This window comes from Rissa tridactyla, chromosome Z (genome assembly GCF_028500815.1).
Source record: "Rissa tridactyla isolate bRisTri1 chromosome Z, bRisTri1.patW.cur.20221130, whole genome shotgun sequence".
In the NCBI taxonomy this organism is placed as follows: domain Eukaryota; kingdom Metazoa; phylum Chordata; class Aves; order Charadriiformes; family Laridae; genus Rissa; species Rissa tridactyla.
Genome location: NC_071497.1, coordinates 43559096 through 43574692, shown reverse-complemented (window position 1 = coordinate 43574692; position 15597 = coordinate 43559096).

Sequence of the window (15597 nt, the reverse complement as noted above, 5' to 3'; positions counted from 1 at the left end):
CCTGTAAGCACTTGACGTTGAGAGTGGGAGGAAAGGATGACCCAGAGGAAGAGGGTCCTTCAATACCACCTTACACTTTTCAGATTTCCTTGGCCATCAGGAATCGTAAAAATATGGATTTAAAAATACAAACATAAACTGTGCTTAACCCTATCCAACTTGAAAAATTATAGCTCTGTGATGTTGTATTTGTGCATTATACCATGTTTTTGTCTTGTTCAAAGGGTGAAAAATGGAACCCCGTAATTATCTGAATCCCCAAATATTTCTGTGTCTCTGAACAGCTATTCTCTTTGTCCTCTGATCCAGAGATGATGTGGGTTCTTCTGTCTGACCCATTAATGTGCCTGGGACTGGCTCCTAGCACTGACATTGCCTATCGACATCAGCCTGTAAATCAAGCCGGTCTAAAACACGCACTGGAGGGATGGCATTTTGGCCAGACCCTGACGCTCCTTCCAAGCGAGGCAAAGCAAGGGATCTGACAACACATGCAGCCTGAGGAAAGCCAAACAATCCCCAAGGAGAAGCAGAGGACAGAGATGCTCTGGAGACAAACTCTGCATTTCAAACCAATAAAGAGTTTAGGTTCCCTCTCTGGGAAGTCAGTGTATATTGCTGTAACCCTTTCATTTTTTTAAACCTCCTTCCAGAACTTTTCTCTCTGGCTTGGTTTCTAATTTAATTCCAGTAACTTAAGGGCACTTAACTTTGTCTTTTTTTTTTTTTTTATGCTCAACTGGCTTACGCAATTAGAATAGTAAGACGTGGTGTACAGCTAAGTATTTAGCAATTCCTGAGACAGCAGGTAACTTGGGAAAGCACTTGTCACTTTACCTGTCAAAACTTGCTTGGGGTCCCTCGCCACCAGTGATAGCTGGCCATGGAATTAACAGCATTTATTGGGGAGGTGCAGAAAGAGATCACCACAGGTTACTGTGTATCGTTTGATCTGTCACCATTTTCACACCCCACATATGTGACATTCAGCATATTTGATTTTTATGAACGGGATTTGCTAAGACCTGCTTCTCCTTTCTAGCTTGTTACCCGCTGATTTGAAGAGAGTCTGGCATCTCTTTCATTGTTGCTCTGAAAATATACAAATATGAAAGAAAGTGTAAATATTTTCTACAGTACTACTATTAAAAGTGGGTATGGTGGACCCTGGACTCCTTGTGATGTTAACACAGCTGCTCAGCATCCAGACTTCCTGAAGCTCCTGTGTTTCAGATACACAGCCCAAAGTTTACACTTTGTTCCTTGTCAGAGTAACAAGCATCAAGAAGCGAAAGTCACTGAAGAGGCAGCCAGGGCTGCCTCTGACAACCCAAGTCACAGGATTTTTTTTCTGGCTTTATTTGTATGGCTGGATCCTGGAGCTTGTCCTTCCTCCCAGCCCCGTGTGTTTACCTGTCTGTGTCCTGAAAGAGGGCAGATTTAGGCTAGATATGAAGAAGAAATTTTTTACAATGAGGGTGGTGAAACACTGGCACAGGTTGCCCACAGAGGTGGCAGACGTGCCATCCCTGGAAACATTGAAGGTCAGGTTGCACGGGATTCTGAGCAACCTCATCTAGTTGAAGATGTCACTGCTCATCGCGGGGGAGGTTGATGATCTTTGAAGGTCCCTTCCAACACAAACCATCCTGTGATTCTATGTGGGGGAGAGGCCCCGTGTTGCAGTAGACACCGGAGCAGCGAGGGCTGGCTGCTTGGCACAGCAGCACAGAGGCAGTGGCCTTGCCAGTAAGGGCCCAGTCTTACGCCTGTGCCTGCTTAACCCCAGGTCCAGCACAAGGAGTTGCGGCAATAATGTGTGAAATAATGTGAAGGGGGATTTTTTTTAGAACAATCTCTGGTGTTTAGCCCATGGACTGTGCAAATTATTCAGATGGCGCTGGAGCAGAAGATAAGGCTGCTGTGGAGAGTTCACTGGAAACAAAGAGCCTCTCTCTCCACCCAGAAGGGATGAAGAGGTCCTAAACATACTCAGGGGAGATAAGATTTTTTTTCTGCATGTCAAGGAGGGTTCTTGGCTCATGCCTGAGCTTTGTATCTTCCTTCAACTCATGCCTCTGTAGTAAACGTGATATCAGAAGTGAAAGTAGAGGAGGAACCAATTTACAACTGGCTTCTATTCTGAGTACTGAAGAATATTTTTACTGTAAAACATGAGCTGCCCTGGGTCAGCTGGAGACTGTCCAATAGTTTTAGAACTATGTGCTTAGTTCCTATGACTCTTTAAAGCTATTACAAGAGAGGCTGGATATAAATCTATGTTTATTAAGGCAGTATCTGTGTGTACTACACTTCTATAGGCCTGAGGCAGTGTGTTACCAGAAATATGATCAGTAATTTCACTGAAGTCCTGGAAAAAAAGCTTGGTTGTAAGAAATGCTTGAAGAGAATTCTGCACAAAACTTATTTTATACTTGCATCCACAACTTGAGAAGTAGGAACCTCTGTAACTTAAGATGTAACTTAGATCTCGTGACTGAGATGGATGCAGACTATTTTAGAAAGGGGAGTATTGATATTTTGGCTTTATTTCCTGTAACGGCCAAAGATAAAATTTTGCTTCAGTGTTTGTAATAAGCTTGATAGGTACTGGAGCACAACTGTCCTCTGCTTGTGCTTGGTAAGCCTATATTACTGTCAACAGCAGACATAGCAAATAGGTCTGTAAAAATCTGAAAAAAGCAGAGACATTTGTAGATGTAAACATAGCTAGCATTAACTTATACATGCTCTAAATTAGCAGCTTTTAAAGTTTTTTAAAAGAAGTGCTATCAATAACGCAGATTTTTTCTTTAGAAGGGATATGAAGTTGCTAATGGACAACCTGTACAACTGTGTATGTATTCCTGAAGTAACATGTGCATGAGTGGTATTGGCAAGGCTGAGTGTCAAAAGCTAGGTAGTATGGGCGCTGGAAATATGGAATAGGCACTGTATTCTATTCAAATCTTGTGTAGGATTTTCAGAAAGTTTGTATATCTTATAATAGAGCACCTTTACTACAGCTAAGGAAGCTGAGAAGAAAAGGTATACATACAGTAGGTGTTTCTAAGTAATAGTATTGGCTCTAAAGCTGTCTTTAAAAATAGTTATTTATGTCCTGACTCCAGAATGAATGCAGATCTGTGGCCACGCCTTCAGATGCTACTGCTTAGGATGGGCTACAGCAGGATGTCCTCGCTGCACCTTGGTATTCAGCCGCTGGACTAGCTGGGGTGACGCCTCACTTCTGGAAACATTCTTCCTGCTGAAACTACCAGGAAGTAACATCACATCTTCTCTTTCCTCTGCCATAACTGTCTGATAGTAAAAAATCTCTGCCCAGCTTATATGCTATTGTTTGATCTTCCTCAGGTGTCTATTTCATACTTGGGTCTCAAAATTCCTTGAAAGGAAATTATGAACACAATAACTGATTTCAGAAGTTAAAGCAAAGACAAAAGCTACATCTGCTTGTTAAAAAAAAAAAAAAAAAAAAAAGTGACACAAACAAGATACTCAAACTTTGGTTTTTAGGGGAAAGTTAGAATCTTCCACCCAAAGCTCCAGTCTTAAGCTTGACTGAAGCACAGTAATCCTCAGCCAGGCCCACTATATGTAAGGCAAAGTGGACTGAGGTTGCTGAGATATTAAGCTTTCTTTAAAGTATCTGTTTTATTATTAATATACTTTTAATAGCATCTCTCCGATTGTTTTACAGACTGATTACAACTTAAGTTAAAACTGAGACATTAAAAGCTTGCCTTTTAAATTTTTAACAAGAATGAAAATGTACACAGAGCATGGTCTTTGTTGAACTATCTGGATACAATGTGAAAACAAGCTAAGCTAGCATTTCACACTTTGTTTTAAATATTTTATTGGAAGTCACAGATGCTTCTGATTTATGTTTTTGTGACCACTGTCACAAAAAGTTAAGTGATCTTTTGGAGGCTCCAAAAAACTGAGACCAACTTTTCACCTAGGTGAAAGATATTGGGAAAATGAAACGTGGAAATTAATTCATTTAAATTGTTGTTAACACCCCACACCAAAAAACCACCCCAAAACAAACAAAAAACCACCCAAACCCAAAACCAAAAACCCAAACACTGGAGAGAAATTGCATCAGAAGACAGAAAAACAAAGATGTTTCTGTAGCTAGAAATACTGTCTTTCTTCCCTCGTGTCTTGAAGAAGGCTGTAATGAATTGGTAGACTAAAAATTGTCAAGAAATTCTAGTTGGATTATCAGCAGTTTGAGATTTCAGGGCATTTTTGACTGGACTCGTCACCCGGCTGTGACTTAAATGTATAAGTGGAAAGGAGGTTACCCAGTATTTTGTTTGACTTTTAGCTGTTTTATATTGTGTTTCAGTTGTGCAGTTTAGGTAAAAAAAAAGAATATAAAACTTCCTCCTCTATTTAAAACTTAGCTGAGTACTACTACAGGGGATCTCAGGAAATACAGAGAGGTCTAACACCACAGGCCTGAAGGACCGTACCACCTCTTGGCTACAGTGAAGATTTGAGGAAAAATGTTAACTGTCACTCCAGAACTCACAACTGACTCTGGAGGACCCCCACTGCCCAGATTTGGGGCCTTCTGGGATGAGCTATGCCTTGGGTTTCCTTTGCAGACACGGGAACCGCAAGGCAGAGAGGACATGGCTGGTGCTCTCCAGTGTCCGGAGCGCACATGCCAGCAAGAGTTGGGAAGTGAGCCTGCAGTTCCTGACCAAGAGGTGGCTCAAGGGGTCTAGTATTCCCCTAAAAGGATGCACCAAAGGGCATGTGTGTGTGTCACAGATGTTCCTAATCAGACAATCAGAAGTACCGGTTATCCTTTAATATCCCACTGAAAAAAAATCTGCAAATTTATGCACTTATGACTTGCTCCGTTGCACCTGTGACCCACTCCTATGATTACAGACACAAGGCTATGCCATACCTTACATGTTAACAGAATTATTGACTGGAGAAAGACAATGAGCAAAACCTAAATATTCTGTGCTTTGGCAATCCAGTTTTTCTCCACACGCTAGACAGAGCACAAGGTAGATCCAGCAAACCGAAACAGCTCATTTATTGAGCTACTTTAGTAAATTTATCCCCTAACAACAACTAAAGAAATAGGTTTATTCCCTTAAGAAATTAGAATCTCTATCCTGCTCAGAACACAGGATGACTTATGAAAAAAAAAGCAAAGCATGGCAGAGAAATAATACTTCTGACTATTGTAGTAAAACCACTTTTATTAACAGCAGTGAGCTTCCTTTTTGTTCCTTTCCTCTTTCCAGTTTGGCTGTAATGAGCAGTGCTCAGGGATCGTGGATTGTTTTACACTGCTGATGAGTCAAGCCAAAAGAGAAGGAGAGCTTCTGAGCCGGGACCTGCAGCAGCTTCCAAGCGTGAGTCATAGTCACTGGGGTGTCCATTCTCTGCGTCTTCTGGGAATCACAGAGTCAAGAAGGCTTGTCACAGACATCATCCCTACCGGGAAGCCCTGATCTAAAGCAAAAAATGACAGAATCAGGGGATGATCAACCAACACAACTGCAGACAGCTGCAAAAGTAACTGAGTTCGAGCTGTGAATACTTAGCCAAGAAGAGACAGCATTATTCACCCATTTGCTACCACCGTTAAACAAAATGCCTAGAAATGCAGAATAAAGGAATCAATAGGAATGTGTCGGCTGCACTCAGCCTTATCCTGGGAAATGAATGAAAGTCCGTATCATGTTACAGACGAGTGGCAATATCAGAGGAGTGCAAGTACTTTAGGGGACACATAGAAATCCTTCCTACTTCTGGCGAGGGACTAGTGGCAGCTACTACCTCTTAGCATAGACTGGTGCAATTTAATGCAGTTTACACCTTGCACCAGGTACCCACTAACGTAGTCTCTGTGCTTTTCATCCTTGAAGACTAAATAATTGGGTTTCTTTTTGTTTGTTTTTACACTATGCCAGGAGTCCCAATAGCATTCTTGCATTTTCCCTTAATGATGAGAGCTTGTATCTGTGCCAAGCAATTTGTGATATCATTTGTAGGAGTGGATGCTGTCCAGAATGTGCTACATTAATGCTTCATCGCAAAAATACCAGTAGTACAGTGACTTCCTTTTAATTAATTATGATGTCAGCTTCGTGTAGGAGGCCAGCTCACAGCCTGTGAGCTGAACCTCCAGGTTTCTGATCCAAGAAAGAGAATCACACTATGCACAGGCAAGCAGTATTTGATATAGTTATAAAAATTTCCATGAGTTTGCTCTCTCAAGATAGAAGCCTGATCAACACTTACAGGAACTTTTATTTCTTACTGTTACAAGGTCTGGTCTGCGTGGGATAACAGGAATGCTGTGCACACAAAGCATGGGAATGTGTAATCAGAAAACTCGTTCTGCTGAATGAGATTTGAATTGTGCCAAATGATTTTGAAGTATTGAAGGTGAATGGGGTGCAGGGATGGAGAAAAAATTTAACAAAGCATTTGGAGATAGTGTTCATTTCTCATAGTTTAGATACATCCTATGAGAAAGATCTAAAAAAATTAGGAATAGTCCATCAGTCCCCCTGGAATTTGCAGGAGAATCTCACTGGCTTCACATTGGCCCTGTCTGACTGAAGTTCAATTCTGATACTGCAAAAGTTGGTGAATATTTTCTCATTGGTTTCAAAGCAGTCAGAATTTCCTTGGTAAAGCATAATTAGGGGTGTTGATCCTGTGGCTTCATATGCGGCAAACTACACGACTCTTTAGTCTCCAGGGAGGAGTTATAGGAATATTTTTCTTTGGAGATAGAGGCTTCATTCATGAGATAAAATGATACTTTTAGAAAACACTTCTATTTGCAAGAAGGAGTAAAAATTAAAAACAAACAAACAAACAAACAAGAAAACAACCACCAAACCAGCTCATGCACCTGAGTACAGTGACCCGGCTGGTTCTGGGTTTGTTACCTGGCTCTAAACTCAGCTATACTTCCTTGGGAAATTACTTGGCATTACATTTGGGTACCTTGATGACCAGTCTGAATTTGGGAACTGGGACCTCTGAGCCTCTGCGTTCAGCTAGGGAATTCTTATTATCTTGGCAACTCTTTCTGATAGGAGCCATCCCATGGGCCCCACTGGTTTTGCTCTGGTCACCCACCATGATTAAATGTTACACAGGTAGAGCCTCAGGAGTGTCTGGAACTCAGTGCCTTGAGTGCCTGGTTTTCATTACTGGGGATAATCCTTATAGTATTTCTTCAGCCTCACAGAAAATAAAATTAAATATCTAACACTTTTGCCTATTTTTTCCAATACCTGTGTCTCATTGTGATCTCAGAACTCCCCTCTGGTATGAGATAACACATACTCAGGATCTTTCAGGTGATGAAATGAATGATTTACAAAGTCTAGGATTACTCCAAGGCATACATTTTGTATTCACGCTCATCCTTGCCTAGAGGTCTTTAAATAGCAAATAGCCAACCTCTTCTTTCATCAATCCGGCAACAATACTCGTTCCTACTTTCAGACACAGCTTTTCTTCAGAAATTGCCTCAATTTTAAGACAGAAGTAAAAACTCTTCTGCCAAGATTGCTTGCCTTCATATGGAGTGTCCCTCAAATTACAGTATATGTTCTTTTGCTTGTACACTAAGAGAAATATTTTGAAGGCTGTGTGTATTGGTGGTCCCTGATGACAACTGCCATAAAAAAATCATTAAGATGGGTAGGATGTCATTCCTGTAGTTTGCTATGATGTTTATAATATACTGTAGTTTAGAAAATACACTATGGAATATTGTCTGGTGTTCTATTTCAGCAAAGTAAGATGTTTTTACTGAACAAAACTGGCAAGAGGAAATCTTTGCATTCAGATGAGCTAGATTAGCACCTCCGTTTCCCAAGTTACATCTAGTTGCCTCTGCTTGTTTTTAGAGGATTTGCCATGACACAAAAGTAGGGTAATTCGTTGTTGAGTCAGGCCTTTTGTCTTACTGTATCTTTTGTGAGAGCACAGTTTTTAGCGCCATTATTGTAAGACAAAGAGATACTGACACTGTCGATAAAGATAGCTCTGCAGGCTCAGCACAACCTGATTTACTCCAGTGCCCCAGGCCTCTATTAAGAACACTCCGGTGTTATTCTTGTGTTACATCTGGCAGACTACTCTTAATTATTTTCTTTGTTTTCCTTTAAGCAGGGGGTCAAAACGCTGCTGTATTTCCTTATCACTTTGCATTTCTCAATGTTGTCACACTCCTCAGTCAAAAAGCACGCAAAACCTCAAAAGAATCCACCTCCTTGGACTGAGATTGAGTTTAAAGGTCAAATGGTCAATTATGTGCCTGCAACAACCTATAGGGCAATTCTCCAGTTAGGTACATTCAGTTTCGCAGGGTCTGGAATCTAGCAGGGCCAATGTACACCACATAAGTAAAAAGCTAAGGGGTGTTCTGAGAGATAGGAATTTGTCTTCTACAAAGGGAAGACACCCAAGTGATGGCATGGGAAAGGGAGTGGACTTTATTGAGATATGAAATGTTCCTTCATTTTTGCCACCACTACCCCAGAAAGACAGTAATTTTTTTAAAAGCAGGAAAAATTCTTTAAAATTCTCTTTTAACAAAATGACAAACAACCCTGGACCCAGTCCTATATTTACGTAAACATGGAAATGACTTGAAAAAGAAGTGTTAGGTCACAGGTTTGGAAATTACAACATTGGGTATTGTGATTTTGGGCATCAATAGGGTAGAAGATTAGAATATGAGCATGCCAGTGAAAGTCTGTTCCTTACAGTAGAGTTTCTAGTGCTTTACTTAATGTGATTTTAGATGTGCCAAGTATTGGTACTTCCAGCAATTTTCTCTTGGGAGACCATTCTGCCACCTAATAATTATCACTCTGAGGCAAACTGTCTCTTTGCTCTTCCTTGCCCTTGCCAACTGAATGGTATCTAGTAACGCAATTGAGCCAGCTCTGTGTTCTGTGTTCAGGTCTCTTTGTAGATCTTCAAAGATACTCTTGATTTTGTAAAGTCCCCTTGTGTTTAGGCTCAAGTAGGAGGTATTTCCAATATTTTACTTTACTTTTCTTTCCCCAGAATATGCACTATTCACCATTTTCCAAGTCCTCTTGCATGGCAATTGAACAGCCTGCTCAGTTTAACTGAGTCACCAGCACGGGTAATACTCAGGATGTGCAGACGATTTTGTTAATGCACATGGTGACTACACAAAACCATTGTATCTTAGGAAGTGGAAGAAATCCCATCCATTTTAATAAGGAAGACCCCATTTTTTACACTTTTTTACAAATTTTTAAGCAGGACATTGGTCTTCACGTGCCTCTGTGAATTCTCAGGAATCATCCCAGGTGTTCAAGAACAGGAACTTAATTCAAAAGCAAGAACAGTCAAAACACATTTTCATGGATGCTGCTTTGCTTGCAGAAGCGTGTGATTTCTGTTTTGTCAGCTTTGAAGTGTTTGCATTCTTGTGCTTATGGTCTGCATTTCTGGGTCGACAGAAATAATACACTTAGTGAGTTGATCTTAGATAGATTTTACTAAATACTAGCTGCACCAGTGTCTTCTGGTATAGTGCTGCCACACTAATTATCTCAATGTCATAAATGTATTACATAGGCTTCTCAGATTATAAAGGTTTATATGCTTGGGAAAAATAATCTAATGGGTATATCTTATTGTAATGAAATGTGTTTTACAGATTTATCATAACAATAATCTACTAATAACTGAATTACACTCATTTTATTATACCATCACTTATATATCATTTGTGCCACCACTGCTTACATTAACTTCTTATGCATCTTGCCTTTAAAATGAAACACAACTTTTAGAAATCCAGGTACAACTGAGGAAGCAAGGCAAACAACTTCTTTTAACATCAGGTTGAAAAAAGAACAGCAAACATTAGGCAATCCTACAAGATTTTAAACCCTCATGAAATTTGCATGTCATCTTAATGATGATATAACCTTTGCCTATCATCTTACTGATCATACCCTTATATTTCCTTTCTTGCTTTTCAGAATTGTGACACTTTTCCACACGAGGCTGAGTCTGTGTTGGCCTGCCAAGTGAAATGAGCTCCTGAAGCGATAACTGAAGATCAGAGTTTTGACGATAATGATCTGAAAAGATTTTTTGGCATTCAGCTATACAAAATATGTTGTGCAAACTCAGTCCCAGATTTTCATTAGTTCTCTCACCACATAGAAAGTTACATTGGAGGTGCAATGAACTTCCATGTGCCCAGATTTATCAAACCACAGTAATTACCACCCATGTACTTGAGTCTTTTGACCCACACTCTGTGGTCAATTAATAAATTGACAATCTGTTAGGTTGTTTCACACTGGGATTGAGTAAGGATGACAAGGAGAGGGCCCTACATCAATGGTTTCCTTTCAAAGTACACTTAAATACCATAAAATCCACAATCAATGGCAACGCACACACATGTTTAACACAGCTTTTAACCTTTTAACCGTCAAGCCATCTGCCTTTCGAGAAATATTGCTCTTAGTTCAAACAGCAAAGCAAGAGATTGTATACACCCTACAATGTTTATGTTTTATGTCTAGAATCTGAAGGTGAGTGAAGCCCTGGGAATCTCTTCAACTACTCCACGACCTCTCAGGTGAAAAACTGTAGTGAACTGTAGTGACTACTATGCAAGAGCCATCCCATGAAACAAACCCAGTCAAGACACAATAAATAGCGATGGGAAGGAAGACTAAACCGGGTCTCAGTGAATTCTCCTGAGCCTTCCCAGCAGAGCTAATGTGGGTATATACACAACATGAAGTAGGATGAGAGACCCTTTTCCTTAAAGAAGGGATGGAAAAAAAATCACTGCTGTTTTTCAATATAAGTACCCTACCCTCCCAGCCTATTCACACAAGCAGCAGCAGCAAAGCCAGAGACACTTGTCCCAGGCTTGGAAGAAGTCCTGTAGCTGCAGCAAGATTTAGACTGGCTCAGCAACTGGGGATGACAAAAGTGAAAGAGAGAGTACATCCAAGTGTGAGTAACCTGTATCTATACCAAAGGGAAAAAACAGTACGTAAATTGGGTTTGGCCATGTGTGAACCATGACTATAGAAAGTTATTCTTAGCTACAAAATACCTGGGGAATCCCTGGCTTACATGACTGCACAAAACTCTGATGAGGCACAGTTGTGAGCCAGGAAGAAGAGTACTGTACTGCACAGGAGGTGTCTTGTCCTGACTATAGGAGCCGTAAGAAAATGCCATACTACAAGAACCATGGGATTTTGAACAATGGCGGGGTTGGTACAGGGGGAGAAAGAATTACTGCAGTAGGTAAATGAATCAAGCAGGAATGGGCTGCAAGGATACGAGCTTTAGGGCTAGTTGTTGGACGTGGATTTCTGAACTGGCTTTGCTTCCTGAAGGTATATAATGTCTTCAGCTATTCATCAGGAGAGGGTGAAGGATTTGAGTAGCTGGGATTCAGTAGAAAAAAATGCAGTCATTTAGTTCAAAAGCATCAGAGCCCCCAGCAGCAGATACAAAAAGGGGGCTGAATTCAAGGTGGGGGGTTGTATCTCAGGAAAGAGACACTGTTTTTGTTGAACAGCTACACAGTTGGCAAAGTAGTTCCACCACATGTAGATATGCTGAAGAAATAATGTTCTGTTTGAATCAAGATGAAGACTGAGTGTTATTAGCTATTAGTCAATGAAATTAACCTTGTACATATCCAAACTGTATTGGAATACGACACATTTGAAATTGCTGAGGATTTTGCTCACTGTTTTTTTCTGGATAACGTCCTTCCAAAACTTTTATATTCCATTGACAAAAATAAGGGATGGACAAGGCTTGTAATCCAGAAATGTCTTTTAGCAGGATAGTATGATCAAGGAGTCAAGGTAGTGCTTGCCGTCTCTAAATACTTACAGGAACATCAACAGATTTCCCCAATGGATCACTCAAAGGCAGAAATCCCTCTATAATTAGCATCCACTTAAATAGATGTATCTGGAACAAAAACTTGCAGTCAGTAAAAAAACTGGCACTTTCAGGACATGATCCATCTGACCTATTCAACTTTACTGTAGGATGAGATATGTCAGGCATTGTCCACGTCTCCTTATTAAATATAAAAGGACCATAGAGTGATGTGAATGTCTACATGTACTCAGATGAATCCTGCCACTAAAACCCGTCTCTGTTGCTAAGGAAAATGTGCCTCCTTCAGAAGATTAACATTCTTCAGGAGGGTCTTCAAAACCAGGTTAAAACAGGCACAGCTAAGAAAGGCTGTGTTTGTTTGATATCAACAGGTTTAAAACTTCTGGCTTTCTTTTCGCTTCTTTTCTAGGTGTGGGACCAAATTTCTGACAAAATCAGAGAATTCTTGCTGCAGAGGCAAGGCAAAGAGGAGTACCCAGTGGTACTTGTGAGGAATATGTTAAACCTGTGTAATGCAGACTTCATCTCTCAGGTGTGGAGAGCAAGGCATCCACAGTAGGTATTTCCCTTTCCCTGTCTCACAGAGTGAGTTCGTCTCCTGTTATTTCATATGCTTGTTTCTTCAGCTGGGACGGACTGAAATACCTAAAAAGTTTAAGAGAAGGCCTATGATGTGAGTGAGGTGTGGTACCTGACAATAGAGGTCCAGGAAAAAAAAGAATCCATTAAGAGGTACTTCTGACAGGAACAGATCACAAAGACCATTACCTGTGTAAATGACAAGGAAAAGCACCAGCATCTGAAGAGAGAAGGTGCTCTTCATGTAGGATGAATAACAAAACTGCAAATGATGGAGGAAAAATAAGTTTAGAAGCTTTACTTTGTCACTGTCAATAGAAGGTCCTGAATTTCCTCTGCAATTTGCCACCAGTGGGAAGTTTCTGCACGCGCCATTTGGAATGAGTGAAACATCCTAAGATGCAGAGATCCAGCCAAAAAGCTGGAGCAGCTGTGTGACTAAGGGGAAAGCAGTGCTTGGAAGGGCAATTGGGGCTGGCTCATGGCAGGTTCTCAGAAATCTGTTGAGTTAAATCTGCTAGGGGGCAAAGAAAGACTAAGCCATCACTCTTGGCTTATGCAAAATTACAGTTTAACCCAAAGACCAATGAACTCCGGGAAACATTAATGATGGACAGGCGAACATTTGGATCATGCCCTTTAAAAAAGGAACGCAGTTAACTGGAATGTAGATTTTGATTTTAGGCTTTGAAAGTGTTAGCATAAACCATGGCAAAAGAAAGCAAGCCTTAATCTTCAATTTGCACTGACAGAAGTGAGTAAGGAGGAACCATCCCTTTCCTTCCCTCTCTCCTTTTTTGCTCTGTAATTCTTGGGTGAAATATTTAAGTGAAAAATACATTTAGTGAAAGTTCATGCATCAACATCCAACGTAGAAAAAAAAAAAAAGCAAAGGAGAAGCAAACATAATCAAGTATTTGGGCACGAATAGAGCACGTTAATGAGAATTTTCAAACATTTAAAAAATACAATCCCTAAAAAAACCTCAAGCAAATTCCACTAAAAGCAGGTATAAACTTCTGCTGCATTATCAGTTCAGGCTAACAGATGGAACATAAGGCCAAGGCAAAAATGTACAACTCAAACAGCATTTAACTGCTGAGGACTAAGCTGTGCAGGATAGATAAGCTTCAGTTAAGGCAATAGGAATCTTTCACTGACTTAGCTTCAGGAGCTAAGCCATAAAGTGAATTCACCTTAAATGAATGTGATTATTGTTAACACAATACACTGCTTCCTGCACTGAGTTGCACGTAATGTGCTTCATGCTTATTGCCCATCTGCTTGGGGAAGGCAGCTAGACCTTACCTTAGCTAGAGATTTTGAGAAGGTACCAAAAAATCAGTACCAAAGGTACTGAGATTAGCTTCTGCTAACGCTTTCAAAACCCAAATGTTCTCAGACTGTGAATTTTTATGACATTCTCTGTGAACAGAAGGGTAACTATCAGGTCTTTCTTTGATCCAGGTGTTGCCAGAAGACAACATTGCTTGTTTGAACTTCAGAAAACCGACACCAAATGGTGCTTCTTTCTTAGCTGGACATGACGCGTGAAGGACCAATGTTATCTGAATCTTGTGAAAAGGATTAAGAACTGATGATGATGGTACAGCTTAAAATGTCTCCTGCTCAGTGTGGTTGCTGTGGGAAACCAAGTGGAAGTACCATAGAAACTAGAAGAACATTATGTAAGAGAATCCTTTGTGCCCTGTGACCAAATCTAGGTGGTATTGGGAGGAAAAGGCTCCAGAGGAGATGGAGAAAAGATCACAACATATTGGTAGCCAGCAAAGGCTGCAGGAGCCACAGAAAATAATCAGCAAGGGAGTGGTTTTACTCATAGTTGAGGAGGGAAGAGAGAGAGCAGGGTGGAAAATGTATAAATCAAAGGGATCTGCATAGCTTCCACTCTAGACTAAATCCTGAAATTAAACTTGAACAGTTTGATACAAGCAGCAAACTTGTCAACATGTTTTCTCAAGTAAGGCCAGAAGGGGGTAAGGAAGTTTGTCAACATCAAGAGATGATTTCATAAACAGGGGACAAGACAGACATTTCCTGAGACTACAGTAGTTTACAGTTCTGTAAAGAAGTTAGCTGGTCTTTTGTAAAAATTATTCTGTTTTCCTCTCGCTCAGTCTTAAAAATAGTATCGTGTAATGTCTTCTATTCTCTAGAAGCTATCCAAGCACCTGTAGAACAGAACATCAGTAGATAGGCAGCCAAAAAGGAAACACAAACTGCTAAAAAGTAATATATTTACATAGTATCATCTCTAGTACCAATATTTTTTATTTAACAAAAGAAAAAAAAAAAAGAAGAATGCTCCAATATACATGACTTTCAGATGGAAGGACATTAGATTTACCAAGCCATTCACAGTATATTATCCATAAGATAAGTGGAAGAATTACCTCCACTTACAGCCGCGGTACCAATTACCAGGATCTCTCAGTCCTAAGTCAATCAGTCGGAAACAATTGATTTCTGACCTTCTAGGTCTCTACGAGTTTGACTGCTTATCTCTGGTCATGGCTGTTATCTATGTCGCTGTGAGAAGAGGCACACTCAGACATCATCAGTAGTTTTGGAACAGAATTACTGTGTCCTGCCAGTGCCTTCAATAGTAAGCATTACTGTGCAAGCAATATTTTGCCTTGGAGAAATGGGCCATAAAATGAGATTTGACTCCCATGACAAGTGTATCTGCATCATAAATGAAATAATTTCTATCTTGAGCAATAAACTACAGACCTCTCTTGCTCCAGGTCAGTGTATTTCATATGGCGTAGAAGGACAAGGAGTCAAAAATAATGTTCACCTCTCAACTGAAATGATCTTAACTCCATAATCATTAGAAATGCACAACTGTGGTAAGCAGCGCATGTGAATGGGGAAAAATAAACAATGAGAGAAGCAGTAACTTCTGACGCCAACTGAAGCAGGCTTGCAATGTTCCAATAGCTAAGTTTTCAGATGATTTATGAAACTTTTATTTAGTGTACTCGAGACTGGGTTTGGGGTATTTTTTTTTTTTTTTTTCATTCTTTT